Here is a 16,290-nt window from a genome sequence, read left to right as displayed (position 1 = left end):
AACAGATGCTATTGGAGGTCGCTGATTCATGGGTCGCCATAAGTCATAATCAACTTGAAGTCACATAACTATTCTGCTCCTCTGTGTCATCCCCATCCTGCCCATGTCTCTGGCTCATTTCTGATGTTCCACCAACATATCTTGACCAGCTGATCACCCCCATTGATTTGAGTGCCCCACTAGCACATCTGAGGTATTCTGCTGGTGTTTCTGACATGATAACGGCATGTCTAGTGGCCTGTTGGCATAGCAGGATTTCCATCAAATCCTACAGCCCATCAGTTAGCAGATTGTCTGTAATAAATTCATACGGTCACTATAAGTTGTAATCGACTTGAAGGCACATAACAACAACAAAAAACCTCTGATCCTTCTGTGACATGGGTGCCATGGTTACTTAATGTCATACAACATGCTAATAACATCTTTTGTATAACATGCTTTAAAAAAAAAGTTTGTGAATATGCACTAATATACAACATGACTGAATACACTGAAAACTCCTTTCCTGTAGAAAGATAGAATGTCAGGAGCCATTTTAGTGGCCATATTCATGTCCTGGAGGAGCAAGTGGTTCTCCATTGTTTCCACCATGCACATAATGTTGCATGAGCTGGGTGCTTTACATAAATGCCTGACAGTCCAGATATCCAGTCTGTGTGAAGAGCAGATCATACAAGCTAGTCATCCATGTGATGCAGTAGAACACCCAGCTCATAAATTATGTTAGGTGTATGATGGGAGAGGAAGCAGCAGAGTTGTAGTTGTACATTTTGAAGTGCAGGAGTTCATCATGACAGTCCTCATAACTACATGCTAAAGAGAGTCCATAGCTGTGCCCTACAAGGAAAGTCTCAAAATGCAAGCAGCTGTGTTGATCCATTATACCCCAAAGAGCTTCTGCACTTAGCCCAGTTTTTTGGGATCAGCTGACATGGTATAGTGCAGAAGTAGGGAATCTCTGCCCGCAGATCTAATTAGGCCTGCCAGGCCTCATCATTTAGCCCACAAGCCTGTTTTGGCCGAGCCATGCCCACCTGCTCTACACCTATCATATACATCAGGTGAGGGGCAGATAAAATTGTGGCTGGGTCTGTTGTAAAAGAGTGCCTTAAACAAAAGAGAAGATGTGGCTGTTGTGGATCTGGAGGCTTTTTCTATTTACAGGGGCAGAGGAGCCAAGAAACCCAGAAGAAAAACCAACAAATTCAGTTTTTCATTTGATGCAAAAAGTGGTGAAGGAATTTAATTTTTCCAATTGCTGGGTGTGTGTGCATGCAGGAGGGAATAGCATAGGTCCCCTCCCCTTTAGGCCTCTTCCCCTGACTGCGTATGGACATGTGTACAATGAATCTGTCCTACATGTGCAGTATGAAAATGTAAATGATACATGGAAAACATACAATTTTACCACCAGAAGAGACTGGTATTGGGTAGTTCCTACGCTGGGAACCTGGTGTTTCCAAAGAACCTCACGTCAAGGTGAGACAAGTGTTTCTGTTGGGACTTCCAAATGTTCTATTACTCTCAAATGGCATCCAACTCCATACTGGAATAAAGGCCTCAATTGTACTCAGTACAAAGGATTATGGAATGAAACCCATATAAATGGTACAAGGGTTTCTAAGAACCCCAGGGGGGATGACTGTTGGAACCATGACACGTATGAGATGACTTGCATATGTGTGTGTAGACAGTTCAAGTCCACTACCATGTATTTTGATAATTCTCAAACCCTCCACTGGGTATGGTCAAATGGTACAGGAGTGGATGGATTCAAAGAGTCATGGTTTGAAGTGGGAGCAGCATATCGATCCCAACCACGAGAAGGAGTGTCATGTCAGGGAGACAAAGATGAGCCAGCGCTTTGTGTGAAAAATGATAATATGGTAAGATATGGTAGTCCTTTTTATGGTGGATGGTATGATCCAAAAAGACAAAGAGGATCTCCCATTTCACACCTTAATGGCTCTCGGCCATGGGACAAGGGACCTTTTCCCCATGGCATTATAGCTAGGTTGGGACATCATTTTGTTTGTGGCTCAAGAGCATATAAAGCGCTCCCAGCCAATTGGACTGGAACATGTTATGTGGCCCTATTGCTGCCCCCAATTTCAATTCATAATGAGACCAATGTAAGAATTTATGGTCCAGTACACCAAAGAATAGCCAGAGAGGCTGAAGCTGTCATCTCTAAAGCAGCACGTGGGGGTCAACAAAAGTGGGGAAAAGAAATATGGACAGCTCAAAGGATAATAGGTTGGGTTGGCCCTGCAATTTGAGAGTCCAGTGTTGCTGGCAGAACTGCCCACTATTTGACCAATCGTGTTATTTGTCTGCAAGCAGTAGTGGAGATAGTTGCTAACGAAACTGTGGCAGCTTTCAGACTGCTGGCTGAGGACATCAAGGCCCTGAAGCAAAGTATTCTCCAAATTAAACTTGGAATGGATTTTTTATTAGCTTCGCAGGGCGGCTTATGCGGATTTTTGAATGTTTCTGATTGTCAGAGCTTGGAAAAGTTACTTTTTTGAACTACAACTCCCATCAGCCCCAACCAGCATGGCCAGTGGATTGGGCTGATGGGAGTCGTAGTTCAAAAAAGTAACTTTTCCAGGCTCTGCTGATTGTTGTGTATTTGCAGATGACAATGGGGAATTATTGGAAAAACACCTCAGAAGGATTAAGGAAGTGGCATATGTAGAACCCCAAAAATGGGATGGTTGGAATTTGAACTGGCTAACTAGCTGGCTTCCTAATTTTAGATGCCTTAAAAGTGGATTTATGATATTGTGTGTAATCTTACTGATTTTATTAATTTTGCCTTGCTTTATTCCACGTATTCGCTTGCTCATACAGCGCATGGTTGAGAGTATAACACATAAACAAATGCTTATGATGTATTCTAGCCTCCCAAAAGAGGAAAATGATTAAGTTTCAACCCCCAAATGCTTTTAAGGGGGGATTGTGATGAAATATGCATATATAGTTTGGGAACTATAGTATGTGCAGAATTTGACACTGTATAGAATGTGTTAACCTGATTTAACATAGACCTAGCAAAACAAATTCCTAAGGTGCCTGTAACTGCTAAATGTTCATTCTGTGCCTGAGCTTACCCATCTCATGTAACAAGATACATTCAAGTTAAGAATGTGTTGTGCCTGGGTGAGGTAGGAACAGCACGAATGAAGTGATCAAGGTTAGAAAGCTAGCTCAATGCAAGACAATAAAGCACACTGAAAAAGTTGCTAACAAGAAGGGAGGGGCTGTCTTAAGGAGGGCTTGAGAGCGTATAACTTGTAACTCTGTGTAATCATGCTTTTAGACTGGTTTTCTTGCGCTAGCCGAATATACCTAGTCTCTCTTTTGCAAAAGATATATTGGTAATCAATAAAGGTCTTGGCTTATATTCTTTGGTTTCCCATCTGGTATATTTGGAGCTTCCCCCAGATGAAAAGAGCCTTCTTGGTGGAACAGGTCAAAGGGGGGTTGCAGGCACTGCCAATCAACTGATTTTGCAAGGGCCAACACAAAGGGCTGTGCACGGAGCTATGCAAGCCTGGTTGACCACCAAAACTTCCACACATGGATCTGTGCAAATCCTGGTGATCTGCTTACTGTCCATGCAGAGAAAATGGATCACTCTGTTAAACTTTGCCTGCAGGCATAGGGGAAATAAGGATCAGTCTGCCAGCTAGATCCAGTTGCCCACTCTTAATGTAGTGGTTTGCATGTTGGACTTTGGCTATGGAGACCTGGATTCACAACCCTGGTTGCCCAAGTGAACTTCATTCCTGATCTTGGAGCAGACACTGTCTGAGACTAGCCTACCTAACAAAGGGAATATGTGCCAGGTCAGACCTCTCCTCTACCCCCTCCCCCGTGCCCCTACCAAGTTTACACAGTGCTGGCAAACACCACTCCAGCAGATGATTTTTCATCACTTCTACTGTGCAAAAACACTGGAACTGTACTCTCCCTGCAAGTCACCCCTCCTTAATATGGCAGTATCAGCCTAATAAGTTTTAGAAGAGTTCTTGCCTAATTCTCTCAATGACATGCTATTTTACTATGTGGAAGCATTTGCATGGGGGAGCATTCTAATAGGTGATCTCTCACCCCCATTCTGAAGTAGTAGAGTCTCACTAATGGTCTAGTGAGTCTATTCATTTTCTGAACACACATTTGCTCTAATAGAAAAATTAGACTGAATCACTTTGATTCTTGCTCACTTTGATTTTGTTCGCTATTCATTCATTTGTTCATGGATCAATTTGAACCAATTTGCTCTGAACACAAAAGAAGTCATGGCATGATTAACATAACTAAAATAAGGTGTCCTTTGTTTCATGCTGCACATTTGACGAATACCCATCTGAATGACAATAGCTGACTTAATTATCACGCTAGTGGTCACTGCATTCCTTCTGATCTAGGCCAAAATTTAAGAGCTCTTGGTTCAAACAGTCTGTCAGAAATTTTAAATAACTTTACATGAGCTACTTATTTTTACTGTACTTCAAAATTCCATCTCTTAAAGTGAGACAGCACTGCTCTTTTGTACAAGCGTGTTACAAGAATAAATTCATTAATGCATGCGAAGTGCTTGGAAACATAATGACAGTGATTAGTGCCATAGAAAAGTCCCTGAATTAATACACTGATTACTCACAAATATAATTTGGGCTTTCAGGGATGCAAATTTCATTCAATTGTTGTGCTTTTTATTCTGATTTTAGCAAGCTGACTGACTCCCTTTTAAATGAAGAATTTGGCTATGCCATATTGAAAACAGAATGAAAGTTAATTCTCAGTAAACCTTTGGATTAAATCCTAATCCATAAACCTAAATCATTCTCTCACAAAGCAAACTATATATTTGCAATTTGGAGAGACATTTTCTTTTCTATGTTCATTCATAGATAGATAGATAGATAGATAGATAGATAGATAGATAGATAGATAGATAGATAGATAGATAGATAGATAGATAGATAGATAGATAGATAGATAGACAGATATGGAATTGATTTTCAGAAATAAATCAATGTCTGATGTGAGAAGTCCTCGCAAAAAGCTAGTTTGTTTTTTAAATACATAAATGATACTTAAAATTGCAAATGGGCTTAGCTTTAATAGTTCCAGGTCTTCTGGATGAAAGCCATTTTTCAGGCTTAGGCTTTGCCAGACTGAACCACAAAACCAGATGTAATGATACATATTATTTTTAGAGTTTGCTACCTGTGTTTTGACAGCTGGTATAGCCCAGTGGGGAGGAGAGCCTGGCTGGGAGTCCAGACTCTGTGAGTTCAAATCCCCGCTCGTGTCTCCTCGGTGTAAAGGGCCAGCTAACAATCACCCCCACAGTGAGTGGCTCAGGGGTTACGTGCCCTGCCACCTGTGCAGCTGTGAACATAAGAACATAAGAAGAGCCTGCTGGATCAGGCCAGTGGCCCATCTAGTCCAGCATCCTGTTCTCACAGTGGCCAACCATGTGCCTGGGGGAAGCCCGCAAGCAGGACCCGAGTGCAAGAACACTCTCCCCTCCTGAGGCTTCCGGCAACTGGTTTTCAGAAGCATGCTGCCTCTGACTAGGGTGGCACAGCACAGCCATCACGGCTAGTAGCCATTGATAGCCCTGTCCTCCATGAATTTGTCTAATCTTCTTTTAAAGCCGTCCAAGCTGGTGGCCATTACTGCATCTTGTGGGAGCAAATTCCATAGTTTAACTATGCGCTGAGTAAAGAAGTACTTCCTTTTGTCTGTCCTGAATCTTCCAACATTCAGCTTCTTTGAATGTCCACGAGTTCTAGTATTATGAGAGAGGGAGAAGAACTTTTCTCTATCCACTTTCTCAATGCCATGCATAATTTTATACTGTGGGCAAGCTGCATAGTTCCAAGGAGCCCAGTTGCCCCCCAGCTGGCAGTTGCGGACAAGGAAGGGGCTGGCTTGTGCAGCAGTGCCAAGCTGAGCAGGCTCTAGCCAGCTGGGAAGGACTAGCCTCAAAGGGAGGCAATGGTAACCCCCCTCTGAATACCGCTTACTATGAAAACCCTATTCATAGGCTATTCATAGCCATAAGCCGGGATTGACTTGAAGGCAGTCCATTTCCATTTTCACCTGTGTTTTATTGTTGGCTATGCATTTTATTGGCAATTATAACCCACGATGGGATCGTCTTGTTATGATAGAAGAGTGGGATAGAAATATTGTAAATAAATAAATAATGTTACTTTCCGAGGCACAAAATCTAATTTTCTTTTTTTTTTAAGTACATGCCTTGAAATATCTGAATGGTTGCACAAGTGTCTTGCTGCTCAAAACTGAATGAGCAAAAACAATAGTGGACCTGGACTACAATACTGGGACTTTGTTGGTTGTACACATTCATCCATACTTATAGATTTCACAGGTCCTGATTTGCAAAAGTACAGGACAAGAACTGTACCTCTTTAGATAGTTTCCTCTACTGCAAGCTCATTTGAGCCTCGCTAGAGAATGTGGACAGGTCATTTATAAAGTATGTTTGTTACAGTAGCTCTTGTGTCATGACCCAGGCAAAATTTGCAAGCAGGCTTGTGAAAAGAGATGACAGTCTAAACAAAAGGTGGCATGGATGTCATTTCCAGGTTTCATCCTGTTCCATTTAAAGCTGATGGGAAATGAATTTTACTGGAAGCAAGACCAGGAGTTATACAAATATAAGCTCTTCAATCTGCCAGCAATGCTAAAATGGTAAGTGTTATACTGTGTAGCAAATGTAGCTGTTATATTGGGATGTTTTATTAAGATGTTATTGCTGTTGTGTTACCTTATCATTGTGAACCACTTTGAGGTTTTATTTGGAAGTGAAATGTGATCTAGAAATTATTTTAAATAAATAAATACAAGAGCTACAATTCCTAGAATTCCTTGGGAAGAGGGATGGACTGTTAAACCACTCTGATAGTTGTAGCTCTGTCAGGGAAATAGGAGACTACTAACAACTCTCAGCACCCTTCACAAACTACACTTCCCATGATTATTTGGAGAAAGCCATGGCTGTTTAAAGCGGAATAATAATTATGAGATAAAAGTATGGTGTGAATATGGCCTTAGACATTTCAATCTGTGAAGCCTGAGGATATGAAGAAGCTTTCCTCATGATCATGAGAGAAGTGCTTTGGCAAACCTTGTCTACGAAACCAATCTATAATTGTGGAGCAATCACAGTAAAGGACCTCCTTGTCTCTGAGGTTGCCCTGGCTTCATATAGGGCTCCTTAAGAGACTTTTAATTGCATATTTCAGTAACCTTGTGAGGGGCCAGATGGTCTTTTGCCATCAATAGTTTCAACAAGATGGTGCGCTGTGTAGGATGGCTCTGAAACTGGCATGCAACACTGGTTGTATATGCTGCCTATTCCATGGAACAGGGGTGGGCAAACTGTGGCCCTCCAGCTGTTGTTGGGCTTCAGCTCCCATCAGCCCCAGCCAGTGAAGCCAATGGTGAGGGATGATGGGAGCTGTAGTGACCCAAGGTTCCCTGTCCCTGACGTAGAAACATGCTATAGGAAAAGAAAGAGACAATTCCCCCCCCCAGTGTTAGTGTTAGGTGGAATGTTGCAGTTTAGATGGGCGTGAGGAAACATTTTCAGCCTGAGAGCCAAATTCCCTTGTGAACAACCTTGTGGGGGCCACAAGCCAATGGCAGGCAGGGCCAGAGACAATTAGGGATGGGTCAATCTGTCTGTTTCGGTTTCTCTCAGTTTCTCATTTTTCCAGCCGTAAGTTCAGTTCTCCACATTTCTACATCAATATGCATTAAAAAAAATGCTCATGGATATTCATCAGTATTTTGGTGTGACTTTACCCAATACACACATTTTTGTATGCATTTTGCCTAAAATACACAGTTTTGCAAAGCAATCTTCCCTAATACAATGGATTTTGTATGTTAATTTCAGTAGCATATGCATGTATGTTTGCATTCTCCCCTAGTATATGCATTTTTGTGCACATGACTTGGCTGAAGAGCTGCATTGCAAAATTTGGAGAAGTGCAAATTTCAAAGAACAGCTATACTTCAGTACACATATTGTTTCAGAATGTGCAAATTAAGTAGACTCACCTTTAAATATGAACTGAACTGAATTTCTCCCCCATCCCTAGGAACAACAGACTCTTACTTTTGAACGGTGGACTACATAAAATCAGAACTCTCTCTCTCTCTCTCTCTCTCTCTCTCTCACTCACACACACACACACCCTCCATCCTCCATCCAGGGAAACTTAAGGCACCATCACAGTTCAAGGACATAGTCCAGCCAGGCAAAAGCCCCCAAGGCAGAGGAGGACTGGTGAGAGAGTAGCCTGAGGAGAGGAGCTGTGGTCTGGGGAGGAAGCATGTCCTATGGAGAGCCCCAAGAGCTGGATAGAGAAGCCTGGAGAGAGAAACCTTTTGGCCCCTGAGTCTGAGGTTTTCCAAACCTGAGCTAAGAAACAAAGTGGTACTGATATGATGAAGAAGAGAGTTGTGTGAGAAAGGATTGAAGGCAACAACAAAAAAGTCCGGGTTTTAATGGTTAAATCCAGGGTCCGCATTGAGCTTTACTCCATTTTTGGCCCCAGGCAGAGAGCATTCCCAATCCATATACACATGAGAAAGCTTGTGCACTGCCAAAGCAGTGTGGCAGCTCTTCTTTAAATAAGAAACAGGATCAGTGACTTCCGGAACGAGTTCAAAGTGTTTCTACTGTAAATGTTACAAAACAGAGACTATTTCCAATGTGTTTCGTGACCTGCTGATGTCTGAAACTGAGCAATGAGCTAATTCACCTCACCCCCCCCCCCGCTGTCTTTGCCTGGAGGGTGAAAAATTACATAAAGTCTGTGTCATCGTGCTTGTTAGAACAGTGGGTAAACAGTATGAGACAGAAGATAAAACCAGCTTTCCTCTCTGTTGTCTCATGTGATGGATGAGTCAGGAGCTTTGGTCAGCGTGACATGCAAAAGGCAAAATGGTGGGATGGGTCAAAACACAGAGGAGATGGTGATGAAATGGCATGCAGAAATGTTACTTGATGGCGGGAAAGGCAAGACAGAGCCATGCCCATAAGCAAAACAAATAAGTTCTTTTTTAAAAAAGGCTTTTAGAAAACACCTCTATGGTTTTTCCAAACTTTTCTAAAGTTTTTCAGTGCAACATTCTGTTGACTGTGACCTCTCCAGACTGGAGTTTTATTACAGGTGCATTCTGCAACATGGTCTTGACACAATAATAGTGCATTAGTGGTGGGTTTATTCTGCTTTAGTTTGTCCTGTGATGCTTCCCCAATGCTGATATTAATGCTGTTAGTGCAACAAAAGTGGGACAAAATAAATCAGAACATTTGTGCCCCCAAAACCTTTGTGGGTGCAAACAGTATTGAAAGCAGGATTGCATATGACTGCCCTAGTAGCATCACGTGCACAAATCATCATGAATGCACAATGAAAAGGATGTCTAAAGCAGCTCTATATAGATTGTTGGTTTTGACAGCAGTTTGAGAGATAAACATTCTCACACTAATATTGCTAAGCAGGCAAACGTAGATTTTTGTACTCTTTTGGATTCTGTGGAGAAAACTAACAAAAGGCATAAAGACCTTCTTCAACTTCACATGCTACTTAAGTCCCCCCCCCATTTCCTGGTCATCAAAAGTTTATATCTTATAATGTATGTATGAATGAGCACAAATGCCTTTTCCACACTGGATATTTGTCGGATTCCCTTCATGAGTACCTGAAAAAAGACACACTTTCATCATAAATATATTCTACCAACAAAAAAAGTAGTTGTTGAACTCATCGTATGTGAGCTCCTATTCAAATCTGAGAGGAATGTTAATTTCCTGTAGATGACTGTGTGGGTATTGTTGGAATGGGCCATGAAATACTGAGGTCAACTTGAAAGCCTGATTTTCTAAGCACTTGAGAAGTTTACCAGGGTGCTGGGTTCCACATCTGTGCTTTCTTCAGAGAACAGCAGCCAGTTTTTGTTTGGGGCAGGCAAAAGGAAGAACACAACAGAGTCAACAACACAGCTTTCATTAGTAGGGTTTGTAGACCTATGATCTGAGGCAACACTGTTGCTCTGGGAAGCAACCGACAGCACAGAGACACATGGGTTACCAGGTATGATTTCTCCTATTGAATAGTTTGGTTTTCCCTAATTAAGGCCCTGTAGGTGAGGAGACATGGCCCAATGGTGACCTTTACCTTTTGAAATTTTAAGGAAAGCCTAAAACAAAGGGAGGGAGGGAAAGAACAGGAAAGAAAATATAAGAAAAAAAATGTTGACATTGATCTGGTAGTGTGATGCTGAATCAACCAGTAATTTTTTTCCAAACTTGTTTTAGCCTGTGATCATTAAGGACCTTAGTTTCAGAGCATTCTGTCATTTCACACTGTTTTTCTTTTCTGAGACAAAGATTAATGCGCTTGTTAGAAATAATGTAAGGTATATCATAGGAATGGGATCACGTGACTGAATAGTTCACTTTCGTTGTTCATGCTGGGAAGCTTTTAAGTGTCTGGGGAGCAAAACAGATATTCATGTGGTTATTGATGTGTTATATATTGTGAAATCTTTCTGACACAAGTATTATGCTAGAAAAATGTAACTTTTGAAATGACCCATAGATTATATTGTTATATGATTGGGGGTATTAGCCTGGATGTCATCTGTGGGGTCACTTTGTCTTTATATCTGTAAAATGGGATTCTGTAGAAAAAGAGACTGGTAAAATGGTCAAACCAGTCTCTTTGTTAAGTTTATTTATTCATTTATTTATTTATTGAATTTATTAGTCGCCCATCTGGCTGGTCATCTAGCCAACTGGGCGACATACAAAATAAAACATCCAAATACATTAAAACACTTAAAATCTCAAACCAGAATAATAAAACCTAACTAACTTAATGGTGTGAGCAAGTTTGTTACATGTCTTTTTGTATGACTAGAGTACAGGTGTCATAAGAACATAAGAAGAGCCTGCTGGATTAGGCCAGTGTCCCATCTAGTCCAGCATCCTGTTCTCAGAGTGGCCAACCAGATGCCTATAGGAAGCCTGCAAGTGGGACCTGAGTGCAAGTCACTCTCCCCTCCTGCGGATTCCAGCAACTGATATTGCCTCCAACTATGGAGGCAGAGCATAGCCATCATGGCTAGTAGCCACTGATAGCCTTATCCTCCATGAATTTCTGTAATCCTCTTTTAAAGCCATCCAAGTTGGTAGCTGTCTCTGCCTCTTGTGAGAGCAAATTCCATAGTTTAACTATGTGCTGTGTGAAGTACATTCTTTTCTCTGTCCTGAATCTTCCAAAATTTAGCTTCATTGGATGTGTTTGAGTTCTAATGTTATGAAAGAGGGAGAAAAACTTTTCTCTATCCACTTTCTCCATGACGTACATAATTTTATACACTTCTAGAATGTCTCCTCTTACTTACTTGCCTTTTCTTTAAACTAAATCCCCAAATGCTGCAACTTTTCCTCCTAGGGGAGTTGCTCCATTCCCTTGATCATTATGGTTGCCCTTTTCTGAACCTTTTCTAATTCTCCAATATCCTTTTTGAGGTGAAGTGACCAGAACAGTACACAGTATTCCAAATGCAGTCACACCATAGATTTGTATAATGACATTATGATATCAGCAGTTTTATTTTCAATACCTTTCCTAATGATCCCTAGAATGGAATTTGTCTTTTTCACAGCTTCCACACGCTGGGTTGACATCTTCATTGAGTTATCCACTATGACCCCAAGGTCTCGTTCCTGGTCCAGCACTTCCAGTTCAGACCCCAAATGAGTGTATATGTGAAATTAAAATTTTTGCTCCAACATGCACAACTTTACACTGCTTTACATTGAATAGCATGTGCCTTTTTTTTTTTTTACCACCCATTCACTCAGTTTGAAGAAGTCCTTTTGGAGCTTGCACAATCCCTTTGTGTTTTAACAACCCTGAACAAATTAGTGCCATCAGCAAACTTGGCCACCTCACCTATCTCTAGATGATTTATGAACAAGTTAAAAAGCACAGATCCCAATCCTTGGGGGGCTCCACTTTCTACATCCCTCTATAGGGACAACTGTCCATTTATTCCTACTCTCTGCTTTCTATTTCCTAGCCAGATCTTGGCCTACAAGAGAACCTTTCCTTTTATTCCATGACTGCTAAGCTTATTCAGGAGTCTTTACCTTGTCAAAAGCTTTTTGAATGGCCAAGTACACTATGTCAACTGGATTATTATACAGCCACGAGAGTGGCTGTGTACTATAGCCAGTAGGGATTCTACCATGTTAAATGAAAATACCCCACACACCTTTCTGGTGCTTTGTATAGTCCCAATTCAAAACAAAAGCTTACAAGTCTTATACTGTTGGATTCAGAATCGCTTGCTCTACAACTCTGTAAGTTTTCTTGGTGATACACAACCCCCCCCATGGAGAATTCACAGGTTAAAGTGAAAAACGGGAGAGAGAAAAACAAGCCATTTGGACTTTTTTCTTGATAAATTCTCATAATCTGTTGTCGTTCATTAAAACTCAGAGATGACTGTAAGGTATCTCTAATCAAATCCCTGAGCTTGCCCCAAACACAGAGCTTCATCTTCAGTAGGTTTAAAGTAAAAAAATGGCATGGTTTGTTTTTAATTAATAGATAAAAAAATGCATTACGTTGGGTGATAACGTCACGCAGGCACAGTAGAAACCAGGAGTTCTTTTGTTTCACTCTCCTCCCCCTCCCCTTCCAGTTACTTGGAGGAAGCAGGGGAAGTCTTCTGCTCCTGTGATTGGTGGGCAACAGACATGTGACTCACACTGGCCTTCTGCTCAGTGTTGCTCTTCCCTCGTGCTCTGTGTGAGGAAGCATGAGGGAGGAAATGAAGAGCCAGACGGTTAGGAGAGACAGAGAGAGAGAAATGGACAGTGGAGGGAGAAAGCCAGAGGGCAAGGATGACAGAGAAGGCAGCAGCAGAATGGAGGTGAGTGATGGTGATGTGTGTGTGTGTTCCCACCCCCTCTGTCTCCTGCAGCCTGCTCTTTCCGCTGGCTCTATCCCCTGCCACCCCCCCACCCTTAAATGGGTTTATAAATGACAAAAGCTCAAATACTTTTTGTTTGCAGTGTGTGTGGCTGTTTGACCTGTGCTCACAACATTGTTGTAGTTATTTTGAGATTGCATGAGACTCTTTGTTTGTAACACTTTAATCCTGAATTTAGCTCTTGGTTCTTAAATCTTAAATCTCTCTCACTCACTCACTCACTCATCTCATTCACTCACTCACTCACTATCTGAAATTAGTCCTGTGTTGAAGCCCCCATCTGAAATTAGTGCTGTGTTGGCTACTGCCTCCCACTTTTGTGAAAGCCTTTGCTGTATAGGGAAGAGGCATTTTCCTCTTCATCTTTTGCAGAGAACAGAAGGTCTTCATCAAACATTTGCAGGGGCATCAAACATTTGCAGTTAGTGTAATACCATATTACACTAATGATGTGGCCAAGTGGTTTTTTTGTTTGTGACCAGTAGTGCAGTAGCAAATTAAAAAGTCACGTTTAAGAATCTCAGAACACACAGTTGTTTCTTATACACAGTTGTGTATAATCTGTCACAGTGAGTCCTATGACTGGCATTCAGAGATTAAAGCAGAAGAGGTAGTAACTGCTGATACAAGATCAGCATAGCACATGTCTTCTTTCCATTATTTGGGCTGATTGTAGGTGTTGCCACCACTCACCATATGCTCAGAGGCACATGTTACCAAATTCTTCCAAGCTACACAGCAAGTGGATTGGACTGTGAAAGACCAACCCAAATGGTGTTTGCATTTTGACCAATTTGTAGGGCAGTACAATATCTCAGAGAGGAGTTCAGGTCTCCTGCTCCCCTGGTGCATTCACTATAGCTGCCCAATTTCCCTGCTTTTTAAAGTTTGATAGAAATAGCTGTGGGCTATAGGTACATTCTTAAACCGCAAGGTTTTTTGCCTATTAGTGAATATCTTGTATATTAGTATATACTTGTTGACACTCTCAAAGAACTCCAATAGGTTGATGAGATAGGACTTACCCTTGCAGAAGTCATTCTGGTTCTGCTTCAGCAAGGCTTGTTCTTCTATGTGCTTGGTTATTTTATTTTTAACAGTACTTTCTATCAGTTTTCCCAGGACATGTTAAATTAACTGGTCTGTAATTTCCAGGACCCGCCCTGGATCCCTTTTTAAAGATTTTGTTACATTGGGCACTTTCCAGTCCTCAGGTGTGGAAGTGGATCTGAGGGACAAGTTATATACTTTTGTTAGAAGATCAGCAATTTCACATTCGAGTTCTTTGAGAACTCTGGGGTGGATGCCATCCAGACCTGGCCATTTGTCAGGGTTTTTTTTTCTATTAAGCCTAGAACGTCATATCTTGTCACCACTATTTGCCTCAGTTCCTCATTCCTATAAAAGTTAGTTCAGGCATAGGGATCTGCCCTGTATCCTCTGCTTTGAAGATATATACAAATAATTCATTTAGCTCTTTGCAGTCTCCTTATCCTGCTTTAGCATGCCTTTGACTCTCTTGTCAGCCAAGTGTCCATGCACCTCCCTAGATGGTCTCCTGCTTTGAATGTATTTAAAGAGTTTGCTAGTGGGCTTTATGTTTTTAGCAATGTGCACCTCAAATTCTTTTTTTAGCATACCCTATTGTCTTCTTGCATTTCTCTTGCCAGAGTTTGTATTCCTTTTTATTCTCTTTTGGACAAGACTTTTGTTTTTTGAAGGAAACCTTCTTGCCTCTAATAGTTTCTTTGACTCTGCTCCTCAGTTAAACTGGCATCCCCTTGGCCCTGGTGGTACCTTTCCTGATCTGCAGTATACACTCTATTTGTGCTTATAATATTATGTTTTTAAACAACTGACAAGCATTTTGAAATGATTTGACCCTCTTGACTTTGCCTTTCAACTTCCTTTTTACTAATTCCCTCATTTTGAAGAAATTTCCCTTTTTGAAGTGAGACGTGATTGTTTTGGATTTTCTTGGCAATTAGCCATTTTCATTTATGCTTAATTTGGTAACACTATGGTCACTGCTACAAGTCGGTTCAACAATGCTCATATCTCACATCAGGTCCTGGGCTCCACTTGAGATTAAGTCCCAGGGCCCCCGCCCCTCTGGTCGGTCTCATGACCAACTGTTCTAGGGCACAGTCATGTAGAGTGTCTAGAAATTTAATCTCTTTGTCATGACTGACACATATGTAGCCAGTCTATGTCAAGGTAGTTGAAGTCACCCATTACTACATTTCCTAGATTGGATACTTCCTTGATTTCATTTTTCATCTCAAGACTTCCCTGAGCATTCTGATTGGGGGAACAATAGAATGTTCCCAGTACTAAATTACTCTTTGGGCCTGGTGTCACCCCCCACAACAATTCTGTGGAGGAGTTTGCCTCTTTTGGGGTTTCTTTCACGTACAGAGCAACGCCACCTCCCATACATCTTTCTCTGTCCTTCCCATATAGTTTATATCCAGGGATAACTGCATCCCACTGGTTTTCTGCATTCCACCATGTTTCTGTTATGCTTACTATATCAAAGCTGTCCTCTAAGATCAAGCTCTCTAGTTCACTCATCTTGGTTCGGAGGCTTCTAGCATTAGCGTACAGACACTTGTATACAGCGTCTCTCTTGAAGTGTCTTTGGCACTCTTTTTTTTGGCCTGTGGTACTTTGGCCTCTCTGAATTGCTCTTCTGTTCCCCTGCACTCACAATGCCTAGTTCTAGGCCTACCCCATTAAAATTTTCATCAATTTTTTTGTCTTTATCCCAGGATGGAGATTTTTTCCAAACGGAACCCTCCTCAGCTCCTGTCCGCTTTCCCCCCTCAGTCAGTCTAAAAGCCACTCTGCCACCTTTTTGATTTTAAGTGCCAGTAGTCTGGTTCCATCCTGGTTCAAGTGGAGCTCGTCCCTTTTGTACCAAAAAGTTCCCCGGTGCCTAACAAATCCAAAGCCCTCCTCCTAACTGGGTCTGTGTGTGGAATCGGTAGATCCTACCTAGCCATCTAAATTTTGGCTTCAGAACCTCATAACTATATTTTCCATGACTACTGACTCCTCCCCAGCATTATCCACCAGGCTATCTAGATGACAGGCAACATCTGCAACCTTCGCGCCAGGCAAGCAAATCATCCTGTGGTCTGCATGCCCATCATACACACCACTGTCTATGTTCCTAATGATCGAATCACCCAGTACCAGGATCCCTTCACCCACCAG

Source organism: Rhineura floridana, chromosome 4 (assembly GCF_030035675.1).
Source record: "Rhineura floridana isolate rRhiFlo1 chromosome 4, rRhiFlo1.hap2, whole genome shotgun sequence".
Lineage (NCBI taxonomy): Eukaryota > Metazoa > Chordata > Lepidosauria > Squamata > Rhineuridae > Rhineura > Rhineura floridana.
This window is presented reverse-complemented; position numbering follows the sequence as displayed.